The 20,030-nt window shown below is 39.2% G+C and overlaps 2 long non-coding RNA genes across 7 annotated transcripts in view; one reads left to right on the forward strand and one right to left on the reverse strand.

Moving 5' to 3' along the window:
* Nucleotides 1–20,030, forward strand: part of LOC132593335 (uncharacterized) — a 147,805-nt gene that overhangs the window by 119,169 nt on the left and 8,606 nt on the right. For 3 of the 6 annotated variants that reach the window (XR_009558638.1, XR_009558636.1, XR_009558637.1), the window contains one exon: nt 2,688–6,871. This is a non-coding gene — a long non-coding RNA (uncharacterized lncRNA). Of the gene's footprint in view, nt 1–2,687; nt 6,872–20,030 lie in introns of those variants that run through there. The other 3 variants (XR_009558640.1, XR_009558639.1, XR_009558641.1) reach the window with 1 other exon arrangement.
* LOC132593336 (uncharacterized) lies at nt 9,217–13,430 on the reverse strand. The gene is made up of 3 exons (XR_009558642.1): nt 13,214–13,430; nt 10,479–10,616; nt 9,217–9,666 (listed from the first exon to the last, which is right to left on the reverse strand). It is a non-coding gene; the product is annotated as an uncharacterized lncRNA (long non-coding RNA).

Below are 20,030 nucleotides of genomic sequence, written 5' to 3' on the forward strand. Positions count from 1 at the left end.
AAAAACAGAAGCAAAGGACTGGAAGAACACAAAGAAAAATATTCTGATCTACTCTTAGAAACAGAGGTCTGAGAACATCTTGATGTTCTGCTGATCAGGTTGTAGGACTTATCCCCCAACACCAAAGACTCTAATTTATATATACAGCTTTCACTTATATATAAATTTAAAAGACATGAAGAAGAAGCAGCCAAAAATCTCACCAGGGGGATTATAGGAATCACTGTTGCAAAACTAATTTATAAATCAATCTAAGGAGTCAAACAACCCCAGCGCAAGAGGAGGGCCGGAAGCCTGGCTGCCAGTGTCCGCTGTGGGGAGGTTTTGCTATTTTTGATATCCTTATTCCCTGGTTAACTGCAAGTTGTCCAAGAATTATTTTTCTAAGACTGTTTTTGTAATCTAAAACAGTCCTTCACACAAATCAGTAACTTGCCATGCCAATCCTGAGAACATGATAAATGTTAAACAAAACTAAATAAATGATTTGTTTAGCCATTTAAGTACGTGTGTATATGCATGTGTATGCATTTGTATATGTGTATACAGTCCATATGTATATATGTGCATGTATATATACTCATATATTTGAGAGAGAAACTACAATGATACTTCACCTGTATGTTACCTGAAATTAACAGTGTTCTGTGACAGCTGTGAAGGAGCCTGTATACTTTTGCGTTTTCTTTTGGAGGGGTGTGTGTGTGTTCTTGTTTGAGCAGTTGCTGACAGGAGCTGGGGAACTGAGACTGATAAAGCTGCAGGAGGGCTGTGCAGGCATAACCTTTACTTCAAGCAGGAAAACCACCATAAAAAAAAAGAAATTGGGCCGGGCTGGGCAAAGCTGGAAGCAGGACTGTCCGGGAATGTCAGACATGTGGTATTATTTAAGGCTGAATCCCCCAGGGCTGGGAACGGTACTGCTGTTGGGATATTGTGCTCTGCAGCCATCGCCCTGGTGGGGAATGGGGTCGGAGCTGAGACCGCACTCTTGTGGGTGAGAGGTCAGATTTCCCCTGAAGGGAGGGGTGTTTGCGCTCCCAGGCATCGTGGGAAGAGTCGGATCCTGGGTCAGGAAATAGGGACTCAGAAAAGTCTTAAACAGCATATTCCTTGCAGACCGAGATGGGTCCCCTCTGTGTCTGTCAGTGTTGTTCATGCTGGGTCAGAAGCAATAGTGAACATTCTGTGATTCTGACGGATGCTCAATTCCAGGGCTCCTGCCCACAAACTGCACACGGTGAACACCTAAGTCACTTGCTGCTTTGCTTATTCCTGAAGGTCTGTGAGAGGCCCTGCAGCATGTCTGGCTTCCTCAAGGTATCTAGGGGGTAGTGGGTGGACAAGCATTAACTTGGGTTGACTTGGGTTCAAGTTCTCCAGAAACCACTTATTTGCATTTCTTCACCAAACCACTACTGTGCCCTCCGTCTGTTCATTGGTAAAAGGGAAAAAATAATAACTTGTCTTTTCTATTTTCCAAGGATCTGATGAGGATGAAATAAAAGAAAGAATGTGAAAGTGATCCATAAACCATGACGCATTATTTATTCCCATACACTCCTGCCTCAGGCCCTTTGCACTAGCGGTTTCTCTGCCTGGAATCCTCTTATATCCTAATGGTTGTACCCTTCCTTTCTTCAAGTGTCTTCCAACTGTCATTTCATCAGAGAGCACTTCTCTGGCTGCTTTGTATAAAATAGTGATCTTCCTGACTCCACTGCTTTTGACACTTGTCCTAACCCTGCTTTATTTTTCTCCAGAGCCCTTGCCACCATCTGACATATATTTTTGTATATTCTTCAATTGACTCCATAAAGAGGAGGATTTTGGGCTGTTTATTCACTGCTATCTCCCTAGGGTCTAGAACAGTGCCTGACACATAGTAAGCACTTAATAAATATTGTTGAATGAATGAATGAAATGATTCATTGCAAGATATTATTAGAGTTGCCCAAGTCTCCACAATATAAATATACCCCAAAGTTACAGAGGAATCATTTCCCATCACTCTTGTCCAAATGCTGTTGCATTGTACAAACTACTGAGAGGCCTGGGATGAAACTCAGAATTGTCTCCAAGCTCTTAGATATTTTTCCTGGCCTGGCTCATTTTGAAGTATGACTGTGAAAGCCTCAAATTTATGTGTGGCTTTTTCCTCTTTTTTTTTTTTTTTTTTTTTTTTGTGGTACGCGGGCCTCTCACTGTTGTGGCCTCTCCCGTTGCGGAGCACAGGCTCTGGACGCGCAGGCTCAGCGGCCATGGCTCACGGGCCTAGCCGCTCCGCGGCATGTGGGATCTTCCCGGACCAGGGCACGAACCCGTATCCCCTGCATCGGCAGGCGGACTCTCAGCCACTGCACCACCAGGGAAGCCCCATAATTTACTTTTTATTTGCATGTATTGTTTGTTGTCTGACTCCCTCCTGCTAGAACAATAGCTCCATGAGAGTAGAGATTGCTTTTTTTTTTTTTTTCTCATTTCTGCACTCCAAGGATCAAGGGCAGGACTAGGCCCAGAGAAAGTGGTCAATAAATAGTGTTGAAGAAACAAATTGACTTTAAAGATGAGTGAGGTGATTTGCATATTGCTGGCTTTCCTTGTCCTGACTAGTAATTGTAGGCTTTCTGAAATCCTAATTCTTTGTAAAATGTATGGCATCTAATTTGCTTCTCTTTCCTTCACAGAAACATGATGCTACTGAATAATACTTCAATTCCAGGAGCATGAACTGAAAACCTCCTAGGAATCAGGCAGTCCTACATAGTCCCTGACTTTAAGAACACAGACAGAAATGTAAGCAAATAAATTATAATTCAGTATCATAACAACAATAGTGGAAGCATACTCAAAGTAAAGAGACAGCCCAGGGGGAAGAGATCTGGAATCTTCACGTGGGATGGGAGAAGGTTTTCAAGGAAGCCTTCCCAGAAGAGGTGCTATTAGAGCTGAACAGGGGTTTCTCAAGATGAATCAGACTTGGAAATAGACAAGCAAAGTAAGGAAAGTCATTCCAGGCAGAGGGAACAGCATGAATGAAGCCATCAAGCAGTGTGGTACCTATGGGGATCTATAAGTTCAGTATTGCTGTTCCATAGAATGCAAGGTAATTGGTTCCTTTGGGGAAAATAATAACGATAGCCTATACACAGGGTGCTTTCCACATGCCAGGCAGTGTTCTAAGTCTTTATACATTAGCACGTTCAATCTTCCCAGCAACCCTGGAACATAGGCACTATTATTATTCCTATTTTGTAGATGGAAAAACTGAGGCACAGAGAGATTACTATATAAGATGATAATACTGCACAGGTTCTAAGGAAATAGTATATATTTTTTCTTTTTATTAAATCATTTTTTGTTTTCTTTTTTTTTTGAATTTTATTTTTTTTATACAGCAGGTTCTTATTAGTTATGCATTTTATACGTATTAGTGTATATATGTCAATCCCAATCTCCCCATTTTTTGTTTTCTTAAAGCAACTGTTTTAAAAAGTCTGGTCTAGCTGTCCAGGACTGATATACTCAGAGGAGAGCAAGAAAGAGTAATTGGTGATTAAAGGAAGAGAGAGGTTTTTTTAAAAAAAATCTTTGAAAATAGTGTCATTTAAAGTAAAACAATTGTGGTAGTGGTGTTGTCTTAGTTCCTTAAGGATTTTTAGTGCACATAAATAGAAAGGATAAATATTTCTTATGTGATTAGTAAGCAAAAAAGAGTATGAAAAGTGGAAATAAGTATGTATGCTTTTTAATACTTTACAGAAAGTTATATTAAAAACTTTATAAAGGCCCACTGGATATTTATTTTCCCTCCTCCAGTAACAGTCTTAAATAAATATAATTACTTTTGGACAATAAAGTGCTTCAACGTCGTATACTGAAAACCAATAAAAAATACCAGTCACTTGGAAGAGGTCCTGTTTGGAGGCTGACCTGGCCCTTACACAGCACAGTCAGAAGGTGAAAGGTTAAAAGTGCATACTTGATCTTAGACTGAACATAAAGTGTAAACTCCGGGTTTGTTTTTTTTTTAAGCCAAAAGTAGTTTTATTTCCTTCTCTCTTTTTTTTTTTTTAAAGTTAATTAGCCACTAATGTGGACAGTCTTAAGGATCTAAGTCAATTAGGACACTTCGTACGTAAATTTTCCAAGCTGAAGCCGCATGCCCTTTGCATTTATAGCTGATGTACTCTGGATAAAATCTCTTTGCAAGGAACAATAAAAGGCTGAATGATGGAGACCATGAGCTTAGGGTTGATGTCATAAAGAAGTTCTCAATATTTTGGCACTTCCCTTCTGATGTGAAGTGTGTTATTCTCATTTGGCAGGCGGTGGCCAAGTGGAATAAGAAAGCGCGTGCTAAGCCACCGCAGCTCTAAAGTGACAGCAAAAGGCATCTGCTGCATTTCCCATTTGGATTCTGCAGCCCCTTTGATTCACACCCAGTTTTTTCAGATTAGATCTCTGCCATTTTACTTATATATGTCACTACCACATTCAATTCACACATTATAACCTGCCACACGGCATAGCTTTTCTTATCCTTATAGATACAAATGACAGTATTTGACCGTTTTATCTTTAGAATTATTTAGTATCTCCCAACAGTCTGGATCATTTCTTTTCTTATACTTTGTTGAAGTATGATTGACATGAAAAGTTGTACAAATGAACTTATTTACAAAACAGAAATAGAGCCATAGATGTACAAAATAAACTTATGGTTACCAAGGGGGAAGTGGGGGGGAGGGATAAATTGGGAGATTGGGATTGACATATATACACTACTGTATATAAAATAGATAACTAATAAGAACCTACTGTATAGCAGGGTGAACTCTACTCAGTACTCTGTAATGACCTATATGGGAAAAGAATCTAAAAAAGAGTGGGTATATGTTTATGTATAACTGATTCACTTAGCTGTGAATCAGTTGTGTGTTAACAAAATCAGCTGTTGTGTTAGCAGAAACTAATACAACACTGTAAATCAACCATACTCCAATAAAAATTAATTTAAAAAATAAATAAAATAACCTATGTGGTATTCTAACTCTCCAAAAAAAATAAGTTATACATACTTAATGTGTACAACCTGATGAGTTTGGAAATAAGTATACACCCATGAAACCAGCACCACAATCTATGCTATACATGTCACCTCCAAAAGTTTACTCCTGTCCTCTTTATTAATTATTATTATTTAGTGATAAGACAATTAACATAAGATCTACTCTCTTAGCAAATCTTCTAGTATACAATATGGTACTGTTATACTGTATTGTATATGTATATGTATACACTCTGTGCTGTGCAGTAGATCTCTAGGACCTTATTCATCTTGTGTAACTGAAACTTGCTGCTTTTTGACTAATACCTCCTCTCTCTGCTCTCCCAACCCCTGGTAACCACAAGATCTTTTCATAATGAGTGCTTGCTGCTCTATTTTTAATACTACCAACATTTCCATTTAAAGGGGGAGACAAGCTTCTCTTATAGCACAGAGTCCTACATTTCTAAGTTTAATTTATATTTACGAATATAGATTTACATATACATGTGTATTTTGAGAGCTATTTCAGAGGAAGAGTTGACAAGTCTTAATGACTAATTGGACATGGGAGGTGAGGGAAAGGGAGAATTCGAAAACAGTCCTGAGGTTTCTGGCTTGAGCAAATCTGTGAATGGTGATGCCTTTCAATGCCCAAATGGACCAGGGCCCATTTGAATACACTGGGCTTGAGGTGTCTGTGGGATGTCCAGGTGGAAAGGGCCAGTGGGTGGTTGGATGTTTGGCTTTGAAGCTCAGGATGGGTTTGGGCTGAAGATAAGGCACAGGGGTCGTCAGCATCAAGGAGGCAATGGAAGACAAAGATGTAGGTGAGCTCATCAATCAGAACAAGTAGAATTTGAAGAGAAGACAACATCCTAAGGAAGCCCAATGTTTGAGGAGCTCTAGTGGAAGAGAAGTCACAGATGGACTGAGAAGGAACATCCAGAGGGGACAAGAGGAAAATAAGGAGAGTACAGGGCCCTAGAAGCAAAAGAAAGGCCACAGCTGAAGGAGCCAAGGGGGCTCAACAGCCACGGGGTCACAAAAGATCATAACTGCAAAGTCACCTTTGGATTTAGCAATGATGACATCAGCGACCTTGATAGGATCACTTGCAGTTGATAAGTTGGGGATCATCCCATTATAATAATAGAAACAATCATCTTAAATTAATGACATGGATCTTTAGAAATTTGCAAAGAACATTACACGCCTCATTTCATGCTCATAATACTCTTGTTAATTAGATGTGACTGCTTCCATTACATAAATGAAGGGAGAATTAGAAAGTCAAGTAATTATATAATAATAAAACAATAATAGTAATAAAAATGGTCTTTCTAAAACATTTACTGTGTGCAAAACATTGTACTAAACATTTACTTTGCATAAAAAGATTGCAATGTAGATTTTATTAACTCAATTTAAGGAAGGTCCAGAGAAGTGGGGTAACTTTTCCAGGCTCACACAGCTAGGAAATGGCAGAATGGGGCTTTGAACTCAGAGCTGTGGGGTGCTGAAGTACAAATTCTTTGCACTATTAAAGACTGCCTCACCAGATGTTCAGGTTTTCAGGCAAATATCACTTTAAAATTTTTTCTTGAGGGCTCCCCTGGTGGCGCAGTGGTTGAGAGTCCACCTGCCAATGCAGGGGACATGGGTTCGTGTCCCGGTCCGGGAAGATCCCACATGCCGCAGAGCAGCTGGGCCCATGAGCCATGGCCGCTGAGCCTGTGCGTCCGGAGCCTGTGCTCCGCAACGGGAGAGGCCACAACAGTGAGAGGCCCGCATACCGCAAAAAAAAAAAAAAAAAATTTTCTTGAACATCGATATGTATTCTTGAAAACACTGACAGAAATCCAACTTTGCAAACTGAATTATTTCCCTTCTTGTTTATGTTATAATTTAAAAGATGTGTCTTCCATGGGAGGAAAATTCACTTTAAACATAGTATTTGGCTGCACAGAAATCATACACTGAAGGTAAAATGTTAACCTCTGTAATAAAATATTAACCACAGGATTCCATAATGCAAATACTATACAGAAGACAGTGCTGGATTCCACAAGTAGAGAGGAGCCCCTTGAGGTAAGGAAGGAAAGAATGCTGCCCTGTTGGAGAAAATTCTGAGGGAAAATTTGCTTCCAAGGTGGTAGCTCAGACAAACCTTCTATATCTTTTTCTTCCACTTGACAAATATCTGACATTTTTTGTTTTAGTAGTGAAGCTGCAAGTGCCTAGCATTCAATTTCTACCACATTAATGATAAAACATGAACTATATTTTAGATTTTAGAAACAAATATATATATTGTATATATATGATTTTTTCTTCTAATAAACTAATCAGTTGGTGAGAAATTAAAGCTAAGTTTGGACCTATGTGGTGTGTTTATGTGATTCATTCCATAATTCTTCAACTTTTCTGTATGTTTTAAAAATTTTCCTAATAGAATGTTATTAAAAAAAAATTAAAAGGAAGAAAAGAAAAAACACCAAAGCACCAGGAATGTAATAAGCTGTAGGTCCAGGAAAGAAAGTTTACTCTATGAATATAACTGAGTTGTCTCTCCAAAGTACTCAATTGTCTTCATTTCAGCAATATTGAGTTATTTTATGAGAAAGTTTAGATCCAGATAAAACTAAAATAAAGCTGATTTCTGTCCACTAATTTGTCTCCATAACAAAGTTACCAAAGCTTTCACATTTCTCTCGTTTTATTTCCATTTCCAGGAAATCATGAAAAGTATGGCACTGGTTCATAGAAGTTTTAGAATATAAATTGAATTTATAGTTAGCAAATGAGTTATGATATAAGCTAATTTTAAAGCAAACTGACTTTATAATTTTATTTTTCATCAGGAAGTAAGGTAATCTCATGACCTAAAGTTTGGAGAAAAGAGAAAAAAATAAAATAAAATCCTCCTCCTTAAATACAATGGTTATAATTTTTATATATTTTTTCTGGTCCTTTATTTCCTAAAGATGCTTTTAAATAGTTGCAAACATACAGGTTTAGACCCTGCTTTTTTCACTTAGTGTTATATATTAAGTGTTTTTCTGTGTCAACATATTTAACATATTAAAGGTTGCATAACCCTTCACTGTTATAAACAGTGCTGTGATGAATCTTCAACTGTATGGCTTGTTTTACATTTTGGATTAGATTGCTGGAAGTGGAATTACTGGGTCAAAGAGCAAGAAATTTTAATAGCTCTGTGTATTAATAAATTGCTTTCCAAAAGTGTTGTACTAATTTATATTGTAAATGTAATGCAGAAAGTCATCTTTGCCAGCAGTGAGTATTATAACTCCTCAAAGTTTGCAAAGGACTGGCCCTTATTGTTTGCATTTGTATTTCTATAAAATATTTTAAAACAGACTCCTTCTGCCTACCATGTGAGTTGACAAGCAGGAAGTATGACAGTCAGTGGATTTCATGATCCTTCTGGTTATAATTAAGTGTTTCCCTATTGCCCACCACAGCAAATTCAAATTCCGAGCTCTTGTCTTCAAAGTCCTGGACCCATTCTCCGTCTCCTGTCCTGTCTTGACAGCTCCCTCCCAATGTGTCTCAAAGTTCACTGAGAATGATCACCTGGGCTGCTTGGTAAACACACACATGAAGGCTCTGAGCCCCACTGGATGCCCCTGAGGGTGGGGAGCCCGTATATTACCCTCTGCATTTGTTTCTTCATAAATCTCCTGGCTTCCTTTCTTTTATAGATTTTTATGCCAGGAATAGTCAGATTAAATTCAAAACTCATTTAGGAGACTATTGTCCCCAGGAAGTCTGCATAGATTAGGCAAGAAACGAATTCAATATTAGTACTAAAGTGATGAAATACAGCTAAAAGTGAATGATGATGGTCTTTGCCATCTGCAAACATACTTCGTTCTTAACTATGGAAGAAATAGAGCTATTCCAGTGGGGGACCCAGGTGGCTGGATGGTCCTGCTCTAAGCAGATTGACTCACCCCTAGAGGGAGAAACAGAAAAGTCCATGTGAAGAGAGGGTTAGATATGCTGGAGACCACTGGTGAAGGCGGGGTGGGCTGGAGTGTGAGAGTCAACCTTTGAGAAAGTCAAGGCAGCTTGAATGGGAAAGTAGGGACTTACCAGGTCTAGGAGGGTCCCCAGTTCTTCAGATCAACGTAGGGAAATACTTTCTTCATTTCTGTTGTTATGACTATTTCAGTCTCAGGCTGATGAAGCCAAGAAAAAAGACCTGTCATGTAGCATAATAACTATAATAGTCACGATGTCACAGATAATATTTTTAAGTACGTATAGTGTGCCTGGCATGGTGCTAAGTTCTTTTCGTATGATTTCATTTTAACCCTCGTGCCACCACCTCGCGCATGAAGTAGGCCCTGATATGATCCTTGCCGGGTTACAGAATAATAAATGATCCTGAAGTCACCTTGCAAACATCCAAACATCTTGGTCCTTTTGTTGGCTGTTTTCTTATATGGGATTGTAAATTCCCCAAGGTTGTCAACCATGTCTTCTATGGTTGACATCGATAGACGTGTCTTCCATGTCTTCAAGTACTCACAGGAGGCAGGGCTGGAGACAGAGCCCAATCAGGTAGCTGCTCGACATGAACTGAACTATAATGAAAGAAAAAGAATGCTTAAAAGATCTCTTGGGATTTTCTATTAAAAGATTTTTCTTAACAAATTACAAAACAGGTTTCTTCAAAAACCACCATAATTATCTGGGCCGTCCTCCTGCCCCCTCCTCCCACCCCTTGCCCAGCAAACCCTTGGAAGTTCCTTTTCCTTTTGGGTCCAGGTTAAAACCGAGCAATTCAAATTATCAACCACTAGGCTTTTATTTTTCCAGACAATTGGCAAAGGCCTCAGTAAACAATATTGTTTCTATTCCCTTGAAGTAAGCACATATTTTAAAATGCATTTTACGTAGGTCAAATCTTGGTCAAAATGATTGAATGGCTTGATTCCCACCTCTCATGTTGATGAGTGGAGGCCCATCATTGAGCTAAAACATCACACATGCTCAGGTCTTAGAAGGCCCCCAGGAGGCCCAAGTCGGTGTCGGCACAACACATTTTTTCAGCTTGAATTACGTGTTTGGGCTTAGATTCGTATTTCCTATTAAAGCTACTGGAGGAGAGCAAATGAGTAAGAACTCTGACAAACCCACTTCGCCCCAGCTGGGTGCTGGCAGCCCTTCTCCAACTCCCAAAGACAAGGAATGGCTCTCTCCACCTCCCACCCTCCAAGGCAGAACAGCGCTCTGTGCCTGCTGTTCAAAGCCTCCATTTCGCAGGTCCAAAATCAGGCTATGGAATAAAACTAGGAAGGTTTTCATGGCTCTGCTGTGGATGTCAGAAACTTGGGTAAAAGACTAAGAAAGCCCACACTACATCCATTCCTAAAGGCTTGAAGGCATCACCCACTTGAAAGGCAGCCAAGGAGACCCTGTCCAGGGTTTGAGGCTGGTTCTCTTCCTTCTCACTGGACTGGGATGCCGAATGAAGGCTTAAAACGCAAAGGAGCCTGGGTTTCCTTCCGTGGACCACAAAAAAGACCTGTGCCTTAAAAGAAAAATGTAAATGAAGCAAGAGGAAGTTTTAGCCCAGCAAGATGATGTAAAGGCTCCCTTTTCCAGCTCCCAGGAAACCCCGTAAAGGTATGAGAGAGGCTCCCTCCTATGCATTTCTTAAAAGTTGTTGTTCTCCCAGATTCTCCCTCTTAGAGCTTGAAACTGAAATGTCTTCCGCCGATGATGACATAACATTGAGCTTCTATTTCTAAAGAAATCCAAAGTGAGCTTGTTACGAATCAGGGTATGCTGCTTAGGTAACGCTGCTGACATTTCCTGCCAAGTCTACCTTAAACCGTGTTTTAAGGGCAATTGATTCTAAAGGCATTGATAATGATAAAGAAAAAAAGAAAAAGCTATTTTTTAATTGAAGAAGAGGTCCATGATTTTGGGAGCTAGTCAAGTTCTTGGAAGACTTACACCTACACACCTAGGAGCGGCTCTGACTCCTACTTGGCTCTCTCCTTGTTCCTCCTGGCTCCTTATCAATCTTTATCCACTCCCAGTTTGCGGTGGTTTTATCCCCAGCTAAGAAACGATGCACTTCCATATGCCACACTCCCCAACCCCAGCTCTGACCTTAGAAATGACCCAAAGTTGATCCTGATACTCCACATACAACCGATGAGAGAAAGTGGCTTTCTAGAGATTGGAATATCCATAGTAGAATGAGACAACAGTGCCAGAAAAGTTGAATCCTATGTACAAATCTGTCAGCCTGTCCCCTGTAGCACCACGCTGGCCACGCAGTGTGCCAAGGGCACCTGTCAGCAACTGCTAGAAGTGCAGTTATATAAATTTCAATAAGAGAAAGATAAACTAACAAACTCCAAACATTAATTTTAATTTAAAAATTCGTTTCTACTTCACTGTGTGGCTCTGTTTTATTTCGTTGAATTTTGGTGTGGAAAGGACGCTAAGAGGACAACTGATGTCCTCTTCCACTCTGTGAACAAGGAAACCAAGCCACCAAGCACTGTCCTGTGGTGGCCACAGAACTTATTCATGTCAGAGTTACAGCTTGAAGGCCCAATGCTTTGCCAATTTCTATTTTTTACTTTTTAAACAACACCAGAATAGGAGTAAAAGCTCTCTTTTACTCCTATTACAAAACATGATGTGTTTAATTTTTAAGATACATTTATATTTCTGAGTTTGTATTTCTAAGCCCCCTTTTCCCCCAGATATCTTTTTTCTTCAACATTTTTCTCTGTCTCCTAATACTCTTGGTATCTTCAGCCTTTTAATTTTTCTGATTTTTCCCCCTGCATTTGATCTTTAATCCCCTTGGTTCTCTCTCTCTCTCTCTCTCTCTCTCTCTCTCATCTACTTCTATAATCCATTTGTGTGCATCACTTTCCTTCCTCAACATTTTCTTATATCTCATTCGTATTTTCTCTTTATTCTTTTTAAACTTCTTTCCGGAACCTCTACCTCTCCCCCTGCATTCCTTTTCATCTTGTTTCTATCTGTATTCCTTCCTTCTTGAATGCTGTTCAATTAGACCATTTTTAACCCTTTCTTCATTTTTTATCTCCTCCTTTTTTGTCCTGTTTCAACATGACCTCTTTGTTTCACTGCCCTTTCCACACAGCAATGAAGGATATGTGACTGAGTGTGAGTGCGTGCGTGTGTGTGTGCGCACGTGCACACATGCATTTAGAATTACTTGGGGTAGGGGTGGAGAAAAGGGGAGAAGAGATTGAGGGAGACACCAAAGAATGTGTTCATAGAAGGAGAAATGCTTTGCTTATTCTCTCCCTGGGGACGTTAATCAGAGAGTTTCGTTTCTAATGCCCGTTTAATAAATACAAGTTATGTACATATGTTTCCTATATAAAAGTATCCTGAATCAGTACTGTATGTGTGAAATGTTTCAATTTTCCTAAAACATTCTAAAACTTATTCCAGATCCATTGTACAAATAGTTAAGGAGGAACGGGATTGCTTTCTGAGTTTCATTTGGACCTATTTCAAGTGTAATAAACACATGTTAAGATTATGTTTTGAACATCACAGAAATGTTTATCAACTATTTTGAGACAACTGTAAAATTACCATGGTAGCATTGAGTAAAGTTACTTGCTACTTTCTATACAAGAAAAATCTAGATATTTAAGCATAGTATTACTTAAAAAATTAATTTTTTCTGAGCTCTAGACTTTTGAGTGAATTTGGTTAATGTATATTATTTAAGAGTACTGCTTTTTAACAAAAGAAATTTGTTTTATTAGTCAGAGTACAGTAATAAAAATGACTGTGTGTGCGCCTTAAGGATTGATGTCTTAAATATTTATAAAGGTTTATCCTGTCTATACCATTAGGCACAAAATGTTTTCCTTTGTTCCATAATCACAGTTCCTTACCCAGCTCCATGACTGAGTAATTCAGAGTTGGAAATGAGCCCATGTATAACTGCATACGTCTAAGAACCAAATCTTAACAATGACTGAGGACAATCATGGCACAAAAAGAACTTAAATCAGAAATAATTCAGATAACTCCCATTCATTTCTTAAGTTTGAAAATTATAAAGCATCCTTAAATACTAATGAATGAAAAAATAAATACATGAACAATAGTAATTACCTTTTAATTACAAGACCTCTGCTTAAAATCTTGTAAAAGGATCTTTCCTCACAGGCTGCTTTTCGGTCATCTTATATTGGTGAGTTTGCCTGGTGTTCTCCCAGATGACCTGGGTTCAACATCTGCTCCGAGGAAAGATTCTCCTGGCTCAGTAATTAAAATGCAATGATCTTATTACAGTTGGAAAAATGATTTATTCATCTTTCTTATACATTGATTTTTGGCATGGCAGAAAATAGGGGAGAGATATTATATGTAATTCCATGGGGCCGGAGATGGGTCTAATATTACCTAATACCTTTAGAACTGACCAGATCAAATTAGACAGTAATCCAGAGTTAGAGAGGCTGACTCACACTTTGAAGAGACGGAACACCGCAGAGGCCATTGAGCATTTGATGAATCAGTGGGATCAGATGGCTTGAAGGAGGGACACTGTTACATACACCTGGAGAGCAAGAATAAAATATATGAATGGTGGGGGAGAAATCCACAGAAACTGACAAAGAAGAAAGATGATCAATGAAATGACACATATGCAAAAAGAACAGAACTGACCTGAAATGCAAAAATAGAATGACCATGTGAGGTAACTATTCTTTCTCTTCTTAGACACAACTGTCTAAGGAGAGACACTATTGTTAAATCATAGTTTGGAAAACTAAACAGTCTGATTTTCTCCTGGCAGAAAGAATATGGGAATGCCGTGCCGCGTTTAATTCACCATTACTCTTTCTTAACGAATGAATTTGCTTCTCAATTCCCCACTCTCTTCTAATGCCAATTTCTAAATTAATGCATCTAATTGCCACCCCATCTTAACCTTTTACCTGTATGTAATCAGGTGTATTTATTTTCTAAAATGATTCAGTATTTCTGACCATGGTCTGAATGTCTATCTTAGTGTTAACAGTACAGAAAATAACATGGCAACAGATTAACAATGTTTTTACTACAAGGGCCAATAATACATATAAGAAAAGATGACATTAAAAAATCAGCAATAACTGGGTAGACTGTTCACTTTCATTAAAATGCCTTGAGTCTGTCTGAAAAAAATCAGCTATAATAAATACTCATTAGGTAAATGGAAAGATCTGTCTCTCTAAAATGTTGTGACTCATCATTCTGTTAATCCTAGTTATTCATAATTTTTCTGTTTAAAATAAAATCACATAGAATAAGTCACTAAATTTTCTCTTTTTGAGAAGTATTTTGCATATCCTAGGTTTTTTGCTTTTCATACAAATTTTAGAAATAACATCAGTTTCTGTAAGAACTCCTGCTGGGGCTTTTTACTGGAAGTATCACCAATTTAAGTGATAGTTTTACAATAATGAACCTTCTGACCCACCAGTATGGTGCAGGTCTTGGGCATATTTTGTTAAATATATCCCTAAGTATTTAATATTGTCGATGCTGTTATAATTGGTATTTTGTAAATCTCAATTTTCAATTATTTATTGCTAATACATACAAATACAATTGATTGTGCATGTTGACCTGTTATCCTGTGGCTTTGATAAACTCATTTAATTCTAGAATATTTATGGATTCCTAAGCATTTTCTATATGGACCATTATGTCATCTGCAAATAAAGATAGTTTTATGTTCTCCTTTCCCAAAATAAAGGAGAAAAGTTGACACTGATCATTTTAAAAAATTGATTGGAGAATGACATTCTTGACAGACACAGTGTTTACATGTTTAAAAAACAACTCTATTTATAATGGGACATTTTGGAGAATAGTGACTGGAAGAAAAACTATCCATCTTTGTTTAACAATGAAGTTTTAAACTTTTTCCTGTGGAATGGTTTTGTGTCTTCTAACCACAATGGCTTCTGCTGCTAACAAACATGAGGAGAAGAGTGTGTTAAGAAAAAAATAAAAATAGGTTCTTGGAGATTTATAAGTCATGAAAACAAGGTCATAACAATTAAGGAAAATATAAGAGGGGAAAAGTCAAGACACAGAAAGAATGAAAAAGAATGTGAGGAATTGCCTTTGGAAATCAGTATATCAGTAGCTTATTATCTGAAAGAATTTCTTGGTTCTTTCCAGAAATACAGGTCTTATGAAACCAAAACCGAATTCATCAACTTCCCCTCCAAAACCAGGGTTTTTGTTTTTGTTTTTTTCCATTTCTCCATTCTCTTTCATCAGAACCACATTTCCCAGTATCCCAAGTGGAAACCAGTTAGTTATCTTTGGTCCCTCTTCTCCTTCGCTTTTGACATTCTACCCAAGTGCCAAGCCCCAAGCCCCATGCATTCTGCCTAAAAAAATCTCCCGGCACCCACTGCCCCGCATTTTCCCTTCATGCGGGGCATGGCCACCTACTTTCCATTCCTCCCAGGGTCACCTGAATGTCAATTACTTATCCCACGGGCAGAGGGGCAGAGCGTGCCTCACACAGTTGCTGGTCAATGGCTCATTCCTTCTCTTTCGTCTCTTCATCTTCTCCAGTTCATCTTAGACCAAGAACCAGGAACACATTCTGCAGACAACTCAAGGACACCATGCCTGTGCTAAACATCCCACTCCAGGCTCAAACAGGCTGGTGCTCACAGCCGGGGTCCCTCTGTCTCTCATGGCTCTCTGCCTGCTCACTCCCAAGACCTGCAGTCCCTGGCTCGCCCCTCTTGGGAGGCAGCCCCCAGAAGCCCAGCATTCCCTCCCTGACTCCCCCTCTTCCTCTGGGTTTCTTCATCCATTCCCATCAGTACCTTTCCTGTTAGCATGTAAATTTCCATTGCTATGTATAACTTTAGAAGTTTCATGGGTATAAGTCGGAGACTACTAGTTAACCATAATCCTTTCCATCTCCCAAAGCATCTAGCAGGCCTCATTAAATGCTTATTGAGTGAATAAGTCAGGAAATCAGTAAACACAGTCTCTTTAACACACATCAGGCCTTTTTTTTTTTCCCTAGGCTTTTGGTATTCGCCAAATCAGGATTCTATTAAAATGAAAGGATTTAATTTTTTATTTGCCAAGGCAGATTCTATTAAAATTAAAGAAACAATTTATGGTTTCAGATTTTTTTGGAGGAGGAAAAAAGTCTTTTGTAACATTTTCAGATAATAAATGACAACGATAATTGTTGACTACTGATCACTATGTGTCAGTCACAGTAAGTATATCAGTTTATTTAATCTTTACAACATTCCTGTAAAAGATTCATATTACTCTCACTTTGCAGATGAAAAAACTAAGGATCAGAGAGGGGAAGCAACTTGCCTAGTGTCACACAGCTAGCCTGTTTCAGGACTAGAATTTAGATTTAGGTAAACCTGGCTCTGTCTTCGTCAGACCAGGTTACCTTAACAAAATACCACAGGCTGCATAGTGTAAACAACAGAAATTTATTATCTCACAGTTCTGGAGGCTGGAAGTCTAAGAATAAGGTATCAGCATGGTAGGGTGCTGTTGAGATCTCTCTCTTTGGCTTACAGACAACCCCCTTCTCTCTGTGTCCTCATGTTCCTATTTTATTTATTTATTTATTTTTGGCTGCATTGGGTCTTCATTGCTGCGCGTGGGCTTTTCTCTAGTTGCAGCGAGCGGGGGCTACTCTTCGTTGTGGTGCGTGGGCTTCTCATTCTGGTGGCTTCTCCTGTTGCAGAGCACAGGCTCCAGGCACTCGGGCTTCTGTAGCTGTGGCTCGCAGGCTCTAGGGCACAGGCTCAGTAGTTGCGGCGCATGGGCTTAGTTGCTCAACGGCATGTTGGATCTTCCCAGACCAGGGCTCAAACCCGGGTCCCCTGCATTGGCAGGCGGATTCTTAACCACTGCGCCACCACTGGAGCTCTCATATTCCTCTTCTTATAAGGCTACCAATCCTATCAGATTAGAACCCCAATTTATGACTTCATTTACCCTTAATTACTTCTTAGAAAGCTCTATCTCCAAATACAATCACATTATGGGCTAGAGCTCCCATACAGGCACCTGGAAGGGACATAAACATTCAGTCCATAGTAGGCTCTAAAGAGATGTGGGGATATGGATTGGGCATTACAAAGTGAAATCCAAGAAACTGGCTCCCAGGGATAGATGGCCCAACCACCAACTCGTCACAACTTTCAAACTCCCAGACTTAGTTTCCATTAATTCAGCATGTCAGCTCACACTAACACCCCAATCCTACCTTCTCAACAGCCAAGGGATTTCAATTTTTAAAAACAGAGTAACAACTCTTAAAATTTTCCAGCCTGTACTGTTCTGGATTTCATGCATATTTCAGGATGTGAATTTAGGGGATATGTTTGACATTGAGGGCCATAGTTAGGAGAGGCTGCACAGAGGCTGGGATGCCCGTGTTCTGTGGGTGGTGACAGCACACACCCACCAGTGCTGGCTGGACTCTGCTCTGGTGATACAAAGGCAGTGGAGAAGCAACCCATAAGGATGTATCTAGTTCTAGGTGGCTCCACTCATAAAACTCCGAAATGCACAAGCAGAGTAATTTTCTGTAAGGCAGGTGATAGTTGAACTCCTTGGCTGCTGGAATGGGCACCAGGCTTCCCAGGAAAACAAATCCAGTGTTCAGATTCTTCATGAAAACAGTACTGTACTGGCATTTCTGCCTTAGAGAACTGATACCCTGTGCCAAGCAGGATCCAGACATTCCTGTATGTCTCCCCTCCCGTGTGGTCATCTCTCAATGATTATTGATATTTCAGAAAAGAGAGGCATTTTGGCAATTTCTGTTTCATTAAAAACACATCTCACAAATAGTTTTGTCCTTATAAAATTTCTCTTCTTTATTTCATTATCATTTTTGTTTTTAAACTTTTCCTACTGTAATTTCTTTGGCTGTTGTGAGGCTTTGGTTTACTTATTTCTTTTTCAACGGGAGCACAAGCTCCGGACACGCAGGCTCAGCGGCCATGGCCCACGGACCCAGCTGTTCCGTGGCATGTGGGATCTTCCCGGACCGGGGCACGAACCCATGTCCCCTGCATCGGCAGGCGGACTCTCAACCACTGCGCCACCAGGGAAGTCCTACTTATTTCTTTATCATTATCTTTACTCGGGTGGAAATCACTTACAGTGGTGGTGTTTTCCTAATGTGTTTGCCTCCAAATTCTCTTCTCTCTGCTTCTCTCTAAGACCCTTTCCTGCCCTGCTGCTCTGCATGAAATCTAACAGTATATGAACCCAGCATAAAGGTTTTATCCTAACAACTTTTTCTGTTGATTTTTTTTAAGTGGATTATAGAGAGGCAAAAGGTAAATCTCTTTCCCTCTGTGAGAAATGGCATGAACATTATTTGATCTAAATTGGAGGATGCTGTAATTGTTCTCCTATAGTGATTAATTCAGTCCATCCAGAGAGAAAATGGGGAGGTGATGTTTCCCAAGCATGCATTACTTAAGTATTCACAGTAAAAATAATTGTATAAAAATGACATTTAAATGCTACCTGATAGTTAAGAAAGTACATCTGAAGTTGGAATTACCAAAACTTGTACTCTGCTCCAATTTTTGTAGCGGGTAAGATTACTGAGACTCATAAATGAACTGATAGCAATAAGTTCACAGGTGTTATATGAAAATGGATGTATTATGCATTTTCCACTGTTTTATTGCTGACTGAGCAGGGCTGTGAGAGGCAGCCTGGTTATACTAAGACCCCCCCCCCCCACGAATGTCACACATTCTTACATGTGACTATCATCTCTGCCAGGAAACTTTTCTTCACCAGCTTAAAATCCTCTTGAAATAACATCAGTTCACCTGGTTTTATTTCCAACTTCTACGGCAATGGAGAACAGCTAGTCATGAAGGAAAGCTTCTATATTCCTACATTCTAGACTAACCCAGAAGTCCTTTTACATTGTCACCCTAGAAGAGCTACAGTATGCTTATCGTTCTATGGTCTTTTTGTGTCTGCTGAGCTACTTCCCAAGCTCTCCTGAAGTAGTGATTTCAGACTTGTATACAGTTCCAGTTTTTTCTCTGTAAAGCCTCCTTGGGGACAGGGACTATTCTGGCATCCTTATGGTGCACAAAGAAGTGGTTTAAACCTTGGAGAAACAAATATATGTGGAGTGTATGTATTTAATTGAGCACTGGTTGTATAGCGCTCACTGGGTGCTTTACAAATATTAACTCCATTAAACCTTACAACAACTCAATGACATAAATATTATTTTCATCTCCATTCCACAAATGAGGAAATCAAGGTGCAGAGAGGTTAAGAAATCAGCCAAAGGTCACACAAGTTATAAATACCTGAGCCAGGATTCAAACTTTAAAATAAGGAAGTTGCAGACAACAGAGCAGCGTATAAGTTCTTTAAGTATATTATGTTTCCTTGCATGCGTTGTGCACCAAGTGTATAATTTAGATATTACTTAATTTTTTAAATTACTGATTTTGACATATGCAATCATCTGTAAGCACTTAGCTTTGTTGTTTCAAACCCTGATATAGATGAGGCCAGAGTCAACTTTACTACGACCAACATCAGACACAGAAAAATAGACAAAGCAGCTACCTGCTGTACCAATTAAATAATAGGTACGACTTGTTTATCATTACATTTTGTAATTATAGCATTTTTGGTATCAAAATGAGTTTATAAGATGGAATATTAAAAAAGTATACATGCAAAAAAACAGAGAGAGAGCGAGAGAGAGCTGTCTGTGTGCAGGACCACCCTCTATGTAATCCCTCTCTGAGTGAATAAATACACGAAGGCATGGATAGGTCATCCTTTGATAAATTGTTCATAATACTGTACCTGCTTTGATCACAGTAGTTACTCGTTGTGAATTTGTCGTGACAAACTGTTTTCTGCCCTAACT

Source organism: Globicephala melas, chromosome 14, assembly GCF_963455315.2.
Source record: "Globicephala melas chromosome 14, mGloMel1.2, whole genome shotgun sequence".
In the NCBI taxonomy this organism is placed as follows: Eukaryota; Metazoa; Chordata; class Mammalia; order Artiodactyla; family Delphinidae; genus Globicephala; species Globicephala melas.